Below are 14864 nucleotides of genomic sequence, written 5' to 3' on the forward strand. Positions count from 1 at the left end.
ATGGGGCATAGAAATAACAATATGGGGGTAATAGGGGCACAATAATATAAGGGGTATAACTATAATAGTAATGGGGTAATCACTAGTATTATAGGGACCCAACATGCCCCTCTCCTTCAAAAAAGTGTTGTCCTCAATGCTTGAGTAATTCTGGATACTTCTGCATAAAATTCTCATCCTCCCATGTGGAATCTTCAGCGGATAAGTTCTTCCACTTGATAAGATACTCTAAAATTGATCGATTTCGTAGCTGTCGAGTTCTTGTTCTGTGACTGCTTCCGATTCCAATATAATTTTTCCTTCCTCGTCAAGTTCTGGCAATATTGTTTGAATTGGGAGCTTGTCGCCTATAACCTTCTTTAAACATGAAACATGGAAAACTGGGTGCAATCGAGAAGCTGCAGGAAGCTCCAATTTGTATGCCATAGTACCAATCTTTTGCAACACCTTGTAAGGACCATAATACTTTGGTGATAATTTATTATCCTTCTTAGCTTGCTTTAGGGACATTTTCTTATATGGTTGTAGCTGTAGGAATACCCAATCACCTACATCAAAACTTCTTTCACTGCGATGTTGATCTGCCTGTTGTTTCATTCTATTTTGTGCCAACACGAGGTTATCCTTTAAGAGTTGGAGGACTTGTTGTTGATGTTCGATGTGATGTTCCACTGCCTGAACCTTAGAATTTTCTCTTAAATATGATGTGATGGATGGTGGTTGATACCCATAAAGTGCCATAAATGGGGTCATTTTTGTTGTTGTATGGAAGGAAGTGTTATACCACCATTCAGCCAGAGGCAACCATTTGACCCATTGTGTCTGTTTATCAGATACAAAGCAACGAAGATATCCTTCCAAACATTTGTTTACTATCTCAGTTTGCCCATCAGATTGAGGATGATAAGATGAGCTATGAGCTAACTGAGTACCAAGACAAGAAAATAATTCTGTCCAAAAATTTCCAGTGAAAATGGGATCTCTGTCACTTACAATAATCTTTGGGTTTCCATGTAGCTTTTGAACTGTTTCCATAAATGCAGTAGAAACTGTACTGGCTTTAAATGGTGTGATAATGCACAAAAGTGTGCATACTTGGTAAGTCTGTCAACTACCACCATGATGACACTCTTTCCCTCAGACTTGGGTAAACCTGTGATAAAATCCATTGAAACCTCCTCCCAACGTTGGCTTGGAATGGATAAAGGTTGTAATAGACCCGGTGTCTTAATTGTTTCAACTTTATTTTGTTGGCAAACCAAACATTCCGCCACAAACTTTTGAATATCTGATTTAAGGCCATCCCAAAAAAATTCCTTCTTAACCCTGTGGTAAGTTTTTAAAAATCCTGAGTGCCCTCCTAAGGGAGAAGTGTGCAATTCCATAAGAATCTTTTGTTTTAGCTGGGAATTCTTACAGAGGTATAAGCGATCTTTGTACCATAACGAATCATTTTGCCAGCTAAATGTATCAGAAGTACTGGAATCTTGTTGTAGCTTTCGAATAAGTGCCCACACTTCTTCGTCATTCTTCCATTCCTCCCTTGCTTCGTTTATCCAATCTGGTTGGATAATAGAAATGGCACACAAAAATGCTTCCACATCCTCATCCTTTCTTGAGAGTGCATCTGCCACCACATTTTGCTTCCCTTTTTTGTAGATGATTTCAAAGTCATAACCCAACATCTTTGTGACCCACTTTTGTTGCTCTTCAGAGGATAATCTTTGTTCTAAAAAGTATTTAAGGCTATCATGATCCGTTTTTACCTTGAAGTGTCTTCCCATTAGGTAGGGTCGCCATTTCTTAAGTGCATGGAGTATTGCCAACATTTCCTTCTCATAAATAGCTTTGCTTAAAAACTTTCCCTTGATTGGACGACTTTCAAAAGCAATGGGTCTTTCATCTTGCATTAGAACAACACCAATTCCATTTCCTGAAGCATCACATTCCACAATAAAGGTTTTTGTGAAGTTCGGTGTAGCTAAGACCGGTGCTTGGCACATTGCCTCTTTAAGATGTTCAAAGGCCTTTGTTGCTTCTGGAGTCCATGAAAATGAATCTTTCTTCAATAATGTTGTTAGAGGTGCTGCTTTTCTCCCATAATTCTTAACAAACTTGCGATAATACCCTGTCAACACAAGAAATCCTCGCAGATGCTTTATGGATGTGGGGATTTTCCATTCCTTAATGGCTTTAATTTTGCTAGGGTCTACCTTAACTCCTTCATGAGATACAATATGACCCAAATATTCCACCTCCTGGACTCCAAAGAAACATTTGGATCTTTTTGCATATAATTGTTTCTCCTCCAATAGTTGTAGCACCCTGTCAACATGTTCAACATGATCCTTCCAAGACTTGCTGTAGATTAGTATATCATCAAAAAATACTAACACAAATTTTCTAAGGAATGGTTTGAAAATTGAATTCATCAAACCTTGAAATGTTGAAGGTGCATTGGTAAGGCCAAAAGGCATGACCAAAAATTCATAATGACCCTCATGAGTTCTAAATGTCATTTTCGGAATGTCTTCAATCTTCATTCTGATTTGATGATATCCCGAACGAAGATCCAACTTGGTGAAGTAAATTGATCCATGCAATTCATCCAGTAATTCATCAATGACAGGAATGGGGAACTTATCTTTAATAGTGAGCTTGTTGAGCTCCCTATAATCTAGACACATGCGCCATGATCCATCCTTCTTGTGCACCAATACTACTGGAGCTGAGAAAGAACTTTGACTCGGTTGAATTATACCAGCCTCTAGCATTTCTGCAACCATACGTTCAATTTCACTTTTTTGGACATAGGGATATCTGTACGGCCTGATGTTTGGAGGAACACTTCCTGGAATCAGATGAATAGCATGATCATGATCACGCATAGGTGGGAGACCTTTGGGAGTCTCAAATACCTTGGAATGATTGTCCAGGACTTTTTGGAGATCTGGAGAAATAGATGATTCCAATGTGGAAACATCTAGCGAACATAATTGTGCAATTACACCTCTTTGCTCCTTTTTTAGAAGCTTAGTCATGCCATTAGAGCTGATTATCTTTCCTGGTTTCCCTGCAATACCCCTTAATTCAACTTCCTTTCCTTCCGTAGAAAATTTGATGAAAAGTTCTTGAAAATTAAAAGCTATTGTACCCAAGGATTGTAGCCATTGGACTCCTAGTACAACATCGGCACCTCCCATTGGAATGGAAAGCATTGGGCTAGTCAATACATATTCTCCCATGGATAGCTTGATATTATGGCACTTTCCAGAGAAATTTATTGTTCCTCCATTTGCAATCATCACTTGACACTCTGGTGCTGGATATAGGAAGCAATTCAATTCTTTTGCTACCCTACAATGAATAAAATTGTGGGTGCTTCCTGAATCAATCAACACTATTACCTTTTTCTTCTTGATTTGTCCTTCTATCTTGATGGTTTGAGAAGTGGTAATTCCCGCCAATGCATTACAAGATATGGTCGGATTTATTTGTTCTTCATCTAGGCTTTGTTCCTGGAATATATCCTCTTCTTTTGACCTTTCTTGCTCCTTTTCTTCTTCCTCTTCACAATCTATGTAGAATAATTTCTTCTCAACACACTTATGACCTTTTGTGTATTTGCTATCACAATTGTAACAAAGCCCTTTTGCTTTTTTTTCTTCCAATTGTTGTGGTGTCAACCTTGTAGGTTGTGGAATACTAGGGGCAACAACACTTCCGTCTTTATAGTTATGAGTGGTATGCTTCCTAGTTGCCATAATTTTGCTTTCCATTTATCCTGCTAACCTGAATGCCTTCTCTAATGAATCAGGTTCCCAAAGGCGAACATCATGTTGGATATTATCCTTTAAAGACCATATGAACACATCAATCCTATTCTCCTCTTGAATATCTTTTACCCTTGTGTTCAATTTTTGGAACTCCTCAATGTGCTCCATTATTGAACCCTTTTGTTTGAGACTTATCAATTGGATAAAAAAAGTGTTGCTTTTTGTATCCTCATAATGTGCTATCAATTCTTCCGTAAAAATTGCCCAAGTGATAAATTGTTTACGAGAACAAAGCCATTGATACCATACAAACTGATTTGGCACCAAATATACAGTTTCCATACGTACCTTTTGTGCATTTTGCACATTATTGAGATCGAAGAATTGCTCCATCTGTAATATCCATGTGGCGGGATCCTTGCCATCAAAATTCCTCATATCGATTTTTGGAATATGGTGATTCTTCGATCCAACATTAGCATCTATGGAATCATGATTAACATTTCTTTTGTTCTCATCATGAGTTTCCTTTACTACCTTTTCACCATTAGTAAGTATTTCTTGTAGAAAATTTGTCAAATCTGTCTTCAAATCTGCCATGCCTGTCTTCAAATTTGTGTTCAAATCTATCTTCAAATTGTCCATCTTAGCTTCCATTCCATTCATCTTAGCTTCCACGCCATTTATCTTAGCTTCCACGCCATCTATCTTAGCATCTGTTAACTTTTGTGAGCGTGACATTTGTTGCACTTGTTCTTGTAATTTTGATATATCATGTAGCATTTCTTCCTCTTCTTCATGAGTCATGCTAGAGCTTTCAGGTTCCTTACTAGGTGTTTGCATTTTCTTTCCTCGGGGCATTAGTTACCGATAATAATGCTCTAATATGCCCTTTGAATTCCTTCAAAATAAATTTTCAAACCAAGCTTAAGCAAAACTTTAAAAAAATCTACACACCTTTTTTCACTTTGTAGGAGCTAGATATTGCCTCTGATGTATCTCTGCACTTTCCAATCATCTAGTTCTGAATTTATGACCTGTAGTAGCTCTCTGTGTCCTCTTTCCAATGCCACTATTCTGATCCAAATTGGATTCTCCAAGAAATAGTTATGCACAATCTCCCAAGATGACCTGGTTATAGACCTTTCCAGAAGAGAAAACTTGTATGAAGTGCCACGTGTACAATTTTCGATATTTGGTTCTGAAAAAGATATACAAGAAATTACAGTCCGTCCTCTTTCTGTACCTTCTTATGAAATTTCAATCTGATTCCCAGAGAGAAAGTTATGACAATTTTCCCCAGGTCACCTGTTTTGAGTGTAATTCAGGAGTTTGCAAAAAGACCAACTTCCTCAGATCATATCTCCGAAAATATCGCGCGAAAAGCTCTGAAATTCGGACCCAAGGTTCAGCGCAATTTCTTCTCAAATGGGTTTTTTTTGCGACTTCTGAAACGTCACAGAAAAATGTTATAGCGAAAATGCCATGATGACCTGTTTGGAGCAGCGAAACCCTAGAATCCAAAGCTCTGATACCAAATGTTATGAAACCAGCTCAAGAAAAGATAGAAAAGATAGATCAACGCCTTAGAATTCAGCCTCTTCGAGGGGGAAACCTCCTTTACATTACATAAATGAACAATTCTTGGATGATTCAAATGACAAAACCTCCTTTCTATATATAGGAGTCTAAGGAGTCACAATATAATCCAGCCGACCTAACAATAATAATATAAAGCCACAAAAATAACAATAGAGGGATTCTATGGGGCATAGAAATAACAATATGGGGGTAATATGGGCACAACAATATAAATAAGGGGTATAAATATAATAGTAATGGGGTAATCACTAGTATTATAGGGACCCAACAGATTTTTATATTAAACCCTAAAATAAACATGGTTAACCATAGTTGACATAATCTTTGTCACAATGCGACATTGGACTATGTTGACCATGATTGATTTTTATATTGAGCCATTTTTTTCATATTGAGACAATCCTTGTCATAATGTGACATTGGTTGATTTTCATATTGAGAAAATCATTGTCACAACTTGACGATGGACCATGATTATAAACCCAATGGATTAATATTAAACCCAAAGATTAATCTAATAAACCTTACGAATAACATTATCCCTTAGGAATATGAACCCTTAGATTAATAAACCCAAGGGATTGATAATATAAACCCAAGGAAATAATAAACCCAAGGGATTATTACTAAAAACCCAAGGGAAATATATTAAACTCAAGGGATAAATATTATAAACCAAGGTATAAAATCCCTAAGATAAATATTATAAACCCTAAAATAAACATTGCTAACCATAGTTTACCAAAGTTTATTTTCATACTGAGACAATCTTTGTCACAATGCGACATTGGACCATGGTTGATTTTCATATTGAGATAATATTTGGCACAATGTGACATTGGACCATGGTTGACCATGGCTGAAGATGATTGTAAACCCAAGGGATTTATATTAAATCCTAGAATTAATATTATGAACCCTATGAATAATATTACACCCTAGGAATATGAACCCTTAGATTAATAAACCCAAAGGATTAATTCTAAAACCCCAAGGTATTACAAACCTAAGGGAATAATATTAAACCCAAGCGATTAATATTATAAATAGAAGGTATATAAACCCTAAGATAAATATTGTAAACCCTAAAATGAACATGGTTGATTGTGGTTGACCATGCTTCATGTTCATTTTGAGACAATCTTTGTCACAAAGCAACGTTGAACCATGGTTTATCATGATTGATTTTCACATCGAGACAATATTTGTCATAATGCAACGTTGGACCATGGTTGACCATGATTATAATCGCAAGGGATTTATATTAAACCCGAGGATTTATATTATAAACCCTATGAGTAATATTACATCCTAGGAAAATGAACCCATAGATTAATAAACCCAACATATTAATACTATAAACCCAAGCGATTAATACTAAAAAGCCAAGGGAGTAATATTAAACCAAACGGGTTAATATTATAAACCCTAAGTATATACACCATAAGATAAATACTATAGACCCTAAAATAAACATGGTTGACCATGTTTTAGCATGTTTGATTTTCATATTGAGACAATAGTTGTCACAATGCGACATTTGACCATGGTTGACCATGATTGATTTTCATATTGAGACATTTTTTTTCACAATGTGACATTGGACCATGGTTGTGCATAATTGATCATGATTATAAACTTAAGGGATTTATATTAAACACTATGATTAATATTATAAACCTTATGAATAATATTATATCCTAGGAAAGCCCACGGGGCTTTGGATTGATAGTGATTGGGTGCGCTGTTAAGGCACTCCTTTTAATAGGTCACTGGTTCAAATCCCCCGTGGGTACTTGGGTTAGTCTAATAGATAATATATATATATATATATATATATATATATATATATATATATATATATATATATATATATATATATATATATATATATATATATATATATATATATATAGATATAGATATAGATATCCTAGGAATACGAACTCTTAGATTGATAAACCCAAGGGATTGATATTATAAACCCAAGGGATTAATTATAAAATCCCAAGGTATTATAAACCAAAGGGAATAATATTAAACCCAATGGATTAATATTATAAACTCAAGGGATTAATTCTGAAACCCTAAGATAAATATTATAAACCCAATGGAATAATAAACCAAGGGATTGATACTAAAAACCCAAGGGAATAATATTAAACCCATGGATTTTTTTTATAAACCCACGGTATATAAACCCTAATATAAATATTATAAACCCTAAAATAAACATGGTTAAACACATTTGATTTTCATATTGACATAATCTTTGTTACAATGCAACATTGGACTATCATTTACCATGATTAATTTCTATATTGAAACAACATTTGTCACAATGTGACATTGGGCACTAGTTGACCATGGTTGATTTTCATACTTAGACAATATTTGTCACAATGTGATGTTGGACCATGGTTGACATGTATGGTCATGTTCTTTGCAATGTGATGTTGGACAAAAAGACAATCTTTGCCAAAATTTGTGGAAAATGCCCGGCTCGTATTTCGATCTTTTGCATAAAAATCATAGACTGTGATGTCAGGGTCAAATGGGATTTCCATGAACAATCCATTCTGTAGAGCCTACTTTTCATCCCATCACATCGGTGTAATTAGATTAAATATGTAGGTGGTACATTCGAGAAATCTTGTGAATGGAATTTATGGACTCGATAATTAATTGAAATAATTTATGTTTAGGGGTTAGTCTTATTTTTATCTAAACTGATCATGGTTTTGTCATTTCATAGCCGGTGTTTTATAAATTCTAAATATTTATCAAGTATTCTATTGCCCATATTTTTTCTGCATCTGCAATATATTTGACAATATGTACTCATTTTGTTTTTCTCTGAAGATATAATTCTATTACCGGTTTGTCTACCTACCAATGGAGGGCCTATGTTCTAAAATTTGTACCCTTCGCTGTCTTGGAAAATGCCAGATTGGCTAGGTTTCGGTGTTGAATGGCTCCCAATGACGAAAAAGAGATTGAAGCTTCTCAGGAACGAGATTTCTTCACTTTGTTGGCATTTGGATTTTCTGAACAAAAATCATATACTGTGATGTTAGGGACAAATGAGATTTCCGCGAGCGATCCATCCTGCAGAGCGACTTCTTATTCCACTCCCTCATGTGTTTAATGAAATCAATGAACATGAAGAAAAATAAATGATAAGTCAACAACGTTAGAATGAGAAGCTGTAATCGACCACATGGGGCAAAAACAGAGACAATCTTTCGAAACGAAGGGACAAAAGATGTCAAGAAAACGATCCATTAGCTCCTACCTGCGGTACATCCATAACAATCATCGATATATTAAAAAAATAATGTCAACCGCAGTAAATCCACGAGGGGTCAATATAGGGGAAACCTTCGACTAATAGTTATAACTAGCAATTGTCCCAAAAGGTACAAAGAGAGGCCGATAGAATTATGAAGTTGGAATTGTTGAATTTTTGTAGAAGGTTAAAAAGTACAAGTGGTTAGTGCACATCTCTCAAAGCACAGTTATAAGGGTGGAAGATGAAGGCTCGAAAAATTTGGCTTCAATTCAATGTTGAATGAAGTTCATAAGGCGTAACACCAAATAATCAACAATGTTAGTTTTAGGGTGAGGAAGGAGGGAGTATGTATACTATTAGGAACTTACCATGATGCCAACACTTTTAATTGGAAATTCTCTTCAATTTCAAAAAGACAATGTATTTTTCAATATCAACAAAAAACCGACTATGAGATCTTGTATGGGTATACTCGTTTTTCATATTCTGATATGATAGAAAAATTTTGGGCTAGTACTCAAATTATATACTTTGGATCAAGCGAAAAATAAAATCACTGACAACATTTTTTATTCAATTACATGTTGTGAGTGCCTTTGTGAGAACAGTCAACAAAATTTTAGTAGAAGCGAATGGGAGAATGGAGACATTTTGAAGGGATTGGAAGCACAATTATGAAAAACAACTAAAAGCAACCAGAAAAAAATGCTTAGGATGAATACCTAGCTTGACAAGCATAGAAAGAAAATAATCCTTGTGGAAGTAGGGGAAGACTGCATTAGGTAGAAACTGCAAGATCAAGAAGACTTAATACAAGAATGCATGGAGGGAGTTCAACATTTGGAGCTTGAGCAACATCCTAGGTTTGCAGTTCTGAGGTCCCTTATTCCTCACCAACAAAATCTTTGGTTCCTTTGGACAAGAGGAAGCAGTAGCAAAGAACGAAGACTCTATGGAACAACATTCTGAGCATTTCAAGAGAACAGACCCATCCACGGTGTCATTAGTTGTAGGAAGACCAAGGACTGCTCACTTTGGGCATTAATAAAAATGGTTAATAATATGATGTATTTCAAGTTTGTGATTTTTATATGCCAGTTTGTAAGGCTTATACTGTCCAGAAAGTTAATTGTAAGTGCCTTTGTGACAACAGTCAACAAATTCTAGCACAAGTGATGGGGAGAATGAAGGCATAGATTCACATCTAGCCCAACCCCAATGGAGAAATCAAACCCAAAATGGAGAAATCACTCTAAATAATAAGAAAGGAACTTCATTTCATCTCCACTCATTATCTCCACTCATTATGTTACAAGTTTACACTACATCATTTAAGTAATTTTAGGAAATCCTGAAACAAAACATTAGTACAGTGCCATTTTTAGACCAATACTACACTAAAATTAGATTTAGAAAATCTAAAGTACAATACAGAGATTATAAATTCATACACGATCTACTTCTAGATAAAGTCAACAACTTTCTAATAAATGTAAAAACTCAAAGTCACAGTACTTGCATAGAATTATTTAAGGAAACCATTAAACATAAAGGAGGTTCAATTTATGGACTCCACCTGACACTAAAGCATAGCAACATTTACAGCAAAATGCAGTTTGTCATAATGTAAGAAACTACAACAACCAAATGAAAAGATATATTTTCTCACTTTCTTTTGTAACAAAGAGAATATATGGGAGAAGATGAATATATGATTGCAATTGCTGGAGAAATCATTCTAAATAATAAGAAAGGAACTTCAGTTGATCTCCACTCATTATGTTACAAGTTTACACTACATCATTTCAGTAATTTTAGGAAACCCTAAAACAGAACATTAGTATACTGCCATTTTCAGAAAATATTACACTAAAATTAGATTCAAAACATCTAAAGTATAGTATAGGGATTAAAAATTCATACACGATCTACTTCTAGATAAAGTCAGCAACTTTCTAATAAATCTAAAAACTCAAAGTCACAGTACTTGCATAGAATTAGAGTTATTTAAGGAAACCATTAAACATAAAAAAGATTCAGTTTATGGACTCCACGTGAAACTAAAGTATAGCAACATTTACAACAAAATGTAGTTTGTCATAATGTAAGAAACTACAACAACCAAATGAAAACATATTTTTCCTCACTTTCTTTTGTAACAAAGAGAATATATGGGAGAAGATGAATCTGTGATTGCAGCTGCTGCACATTCTGAACATGATGCAAGATATGCTTTTTTGGTTGTGGATATTGTTGATGCTGGAAATGCTTTTTTTTAGTCTATTGCACATTGAAGTTATTGAAACCAAACAAGTTGTATTCATTGAAAAAGCAAAGGCTATTTTGAAGGATCAACTCTATAGATTTCTTTCAATGGTGTCACCACCTAGAAATGTGACTGCCCTCCCTCCCCCTTCCATGCTTTAAGTTAATTTTTAATTTCATATCTGTCCCATGCCCTTCATGGTCAGTTGGGGGTTTCCAACAAGTTGTCAAGGCATTTCAAATTTTCATGAGTTTCTGGTAGTGGTACATTGGTAGTTTGGTACATTGATTGGATTGTTGTCACAAAATATTCAAATCTCTATTGTATCTGTATCCAAATTCCAAGGATCCATGCCTATTGAAAGTTAAAACCCCGGCTTGTCTGTTTCATTATCTTTTCTACCCACCTAAAAGTTTTGTTATGTTTCCCTTGTCATCCTTAATAACAAAAACTTCAGAGCAGATTTGTTGGCATCCTTCTTCCGTCAAAACATACATGGTTTCTTGGTATAGTTAACATGTAAGCAACCACAAAATGGATAGACTCAATATTCATTCCTCTTGCAGCCAATGTACTAATAACAGGGGTTATTAGTGAAGTGATATCCGAAATTTAGTTTTTGGCTTATACCCAAGATAATTTACCGCAATACCAACTTTCCCAAAGCTTTTCTCACTAACCAAATTATAACTGTTTCTGATAGCTTTGAAAGAAATTGCTTTACCATCTTGTCTCATCTGCTTACCAGAATCATTTGACAAGATATATGATCTTATCTCAAATTCAGAATATTTTTAAATATGCATTTGGTAACATATATTCCACATAAAGATGTTAACTAAACCAGATCTCAATCATTTCTAAACAAAACTACAATCTAATTTTTAGAGCAGTGCAAGAATCTATCTTTCAGTTAAACGATTTTGAATTTTCATGACAGTTTATTGTTGAACTTTTTTCCAGTAATTAGATAAATAAAGATGCTTTTCCAACGAAACAGTGACAATGGCTTTTAACTTTTGTAATTCCCATTCATGAATGACCAAATAATCTTCCTCCATGAGTGTTTCTGAGTCGTGTAAAAATTACAAGACTAAAATCTATTAAGTTCATATCGCTTTATACAGAAAAATGTAATAAATGATGAAGGCAGCTGTTTAAACCCAGCTTCCACCCCATAGACTACAAATCTAGGCTTTACATGAGCCAAAAGAACTTATTTTAGTTAAAACTTTCAACAATGTCTGCACTGAGATCCTTAAACAAGAGAATATCCAGAAGAAAATGACAAATTCCTTTCAACGACTAAAAAAATTGATAGAAGGATAAGATTTCCTGCTAATTATTCCCCAAATCTTGATTGCAGACATAATGCATAATATTTATTATATCTAACCTGAATTGTGATCTTGGCCAAGGCACTGAAGCACAAATATGCCTAAAGGACCCCTTTGTCTTCCACTTCTAGCAAAAACCATTAAATGACTCCCTAGAAATTAAACTACTAATCGTTGTGAACCAAACTGTTGTGTACCTATAGTGCCAACTCATCTGGAAAACCCATCAAGTGTGCTACTTGTAATCCAGAGATGGAGCAAGTGCACAACATAATGCATCTTGTTAATTATTATTTGTACATTGGCCTGTCTATCCATGCCCCTGCCATATTCCCATTCTCGAAAACATATGCTCGAACTCTAGGCTCATTGTCATCATGATATTCAAAATGCCTTCTCAAATAGAAGGCAGCAAGGATGTACCAAGTCCCCGTGGATGAACAAAATGCACAATTCACCAACGATTTCTTAGCTTTCATGTCCTTGATGTTTCTCCAGACATAAGAATCCCTGAAATTCTTAAATATACCCCTAAATAATCTATAGTTTCTCTTCTCTTCGGAGTGTAAACAACCAGGCCAATCACATATATAAAGACTATCACACAAAACCTACATGCAAGAATCTTATTACCTTGTTCTCTGGTGAGATTCTAGATATCACTGGCCAGATGGGGATCACCTAGGTTCCCTTTCTTCCGTTTTATTACATCAAAGTATTGATGATCACTAGCCTGGTCATACGAGGGGTTTTCTTTTCTTTTGACCTCAATTGGGTCTCTTGAATTGTAGGTGACCCCCAATGATTTATGCACAGCTCCACTGGGGCTATCAATGGACTTAGAAAACTCACTCGTCTTTCCTTCAACTTCTGCTATTTTTCCAATTGGAAAAGCATCATCTATAATTTCTGCATTTAAGCATTCTATCACCGCCCTTGGATGGACATAGCAACTCTCATCCATCTCTGTAGCTCCATTGGGCCTATCTGGAATTTTCCCATTTGAGCATTGAGTAATCCCATTTCCCATCTCTACAATCACGTTATTTGAAACCTGATTTAGCTTACTAGAAAAATTCATATTTTCTCCATTTGGGTTCTCTGCAGCGTTGTCTATGATTTTTCCACTAGTCCATTTTGTAACCGCGCACCGATTGCTTTTACAACTATCATCCATATCCTCAGTTGGATTCTCAACAACTCTATTGGGCTTATCTGGGATTTGTCCATTTGGATCCTGTGCAACTCCATTACCCATCTCTCCAATTCGATTCTCTGTAACTCGATTTAAACTTTTTGCAATATTTCTATTTTCTCCATTTGAGTTAATTGTACCTCCACTTAAGTCAACATTAACTGCAACTTCTTCATTTGGGTGCCCTCTACTTGCACACGAATTACCTTTACAACTCTCACCCGTCAGCGAAATTGGGTTCTCTGCAGCTCTATTAGGCTTGCCTGGAATTTGTCCATTTTGGTTCTGTGTAATTCCATTACCCATCTCCCCAACTAGATTTTCTACAACCTGATTCAACTTATTTGCACTATTCTCGTTTACTCCATTTGGGTTCTCTGTACCTCCAATTGGCTCAGTGTTATCTCCAATTTCTCTATTTGGTTCAACATTATCTACAATTTCTCCAATTGGGATCTCCATAACATCACATGGATTGGCCCGAAACCCCTCCCCCTTCTCTCCAATTGAGTTTCTCGTAACTGTACATGGATTGCACAACAGAAACCAGGTTGTGCATAGCAGAAACCGGAAGCATGGTTATGGCAGCATGTCCTGGAAGAGTAGAAATCAGAATAGTTTTGGAGAGGGAGAAATCGTCCAAGATATGTAGCCATATGTCAGAGAAAACCATATGCCAGATGTCAATCAGAGAATCAAAGTGTAGACTACTAAACTAATCCAAAAGAAGGCCTATTGACCTAATAATATCAAGTAATAATGGTCAATTTATAACAAATTTTGGTAATCATTTAATAAATTATTACAAATAAATTAAAATAAACAATACTTAAAAATAAGTATTTGATTTTAAACCAATAATACAACAAAATTATTTAGATAATAATAACCATTTAAATAACAACTCTAGCATTAATGACCTACTTTAATAATATAACTCAAGCTATAACTTTAATATATAATCTAATAACTATTAACAATTATAAAAAAATAGCTATCAATGAAGAGTTAAGAGGCACATTGTTATAAAGTATGGCCATAAGTTCTTTTTTTAAACTTTAACAAAGATTATAATGGGTATAAAGTAATAATATTTCATTTTAAGGATAAAAATATTTTAGGATTATTGAAGTTATCTAAATATTAAAAAGATAAATAATGAACTAATTTTTATGTAAATATATATATTGTGAAAAAGATATGGGATAGATAATATTAAAAAAGCAAATAGTTTTTAATCTAGAATAATAGAAAAATGAATTGGTTACATGTATAATCGTGGATTTTTTTTATCAAATATGATCTTAAAATGTGGAAAATTCAATAATCATTTATATTAATTTATACATTAACACACTTCCAAGACTTTAATAGTACATAAATCTACACATAAACA

This window comes from Pinus tabuliformis, chromosome 3_2, assembly GCF_031772625.1.
Source record: "Pinus tabuliformis cultivar Carrire ecotype Pingquan chromosome 3_2, CPIR1, whole genome shotgun sequence".
NCBI classification, from domain to species: Eukaryota; Viridiplantae; Streptophyta; class Pinopsida; order Pinales; family Pinaceae; genus Pinus; species Pinus tabuliformis.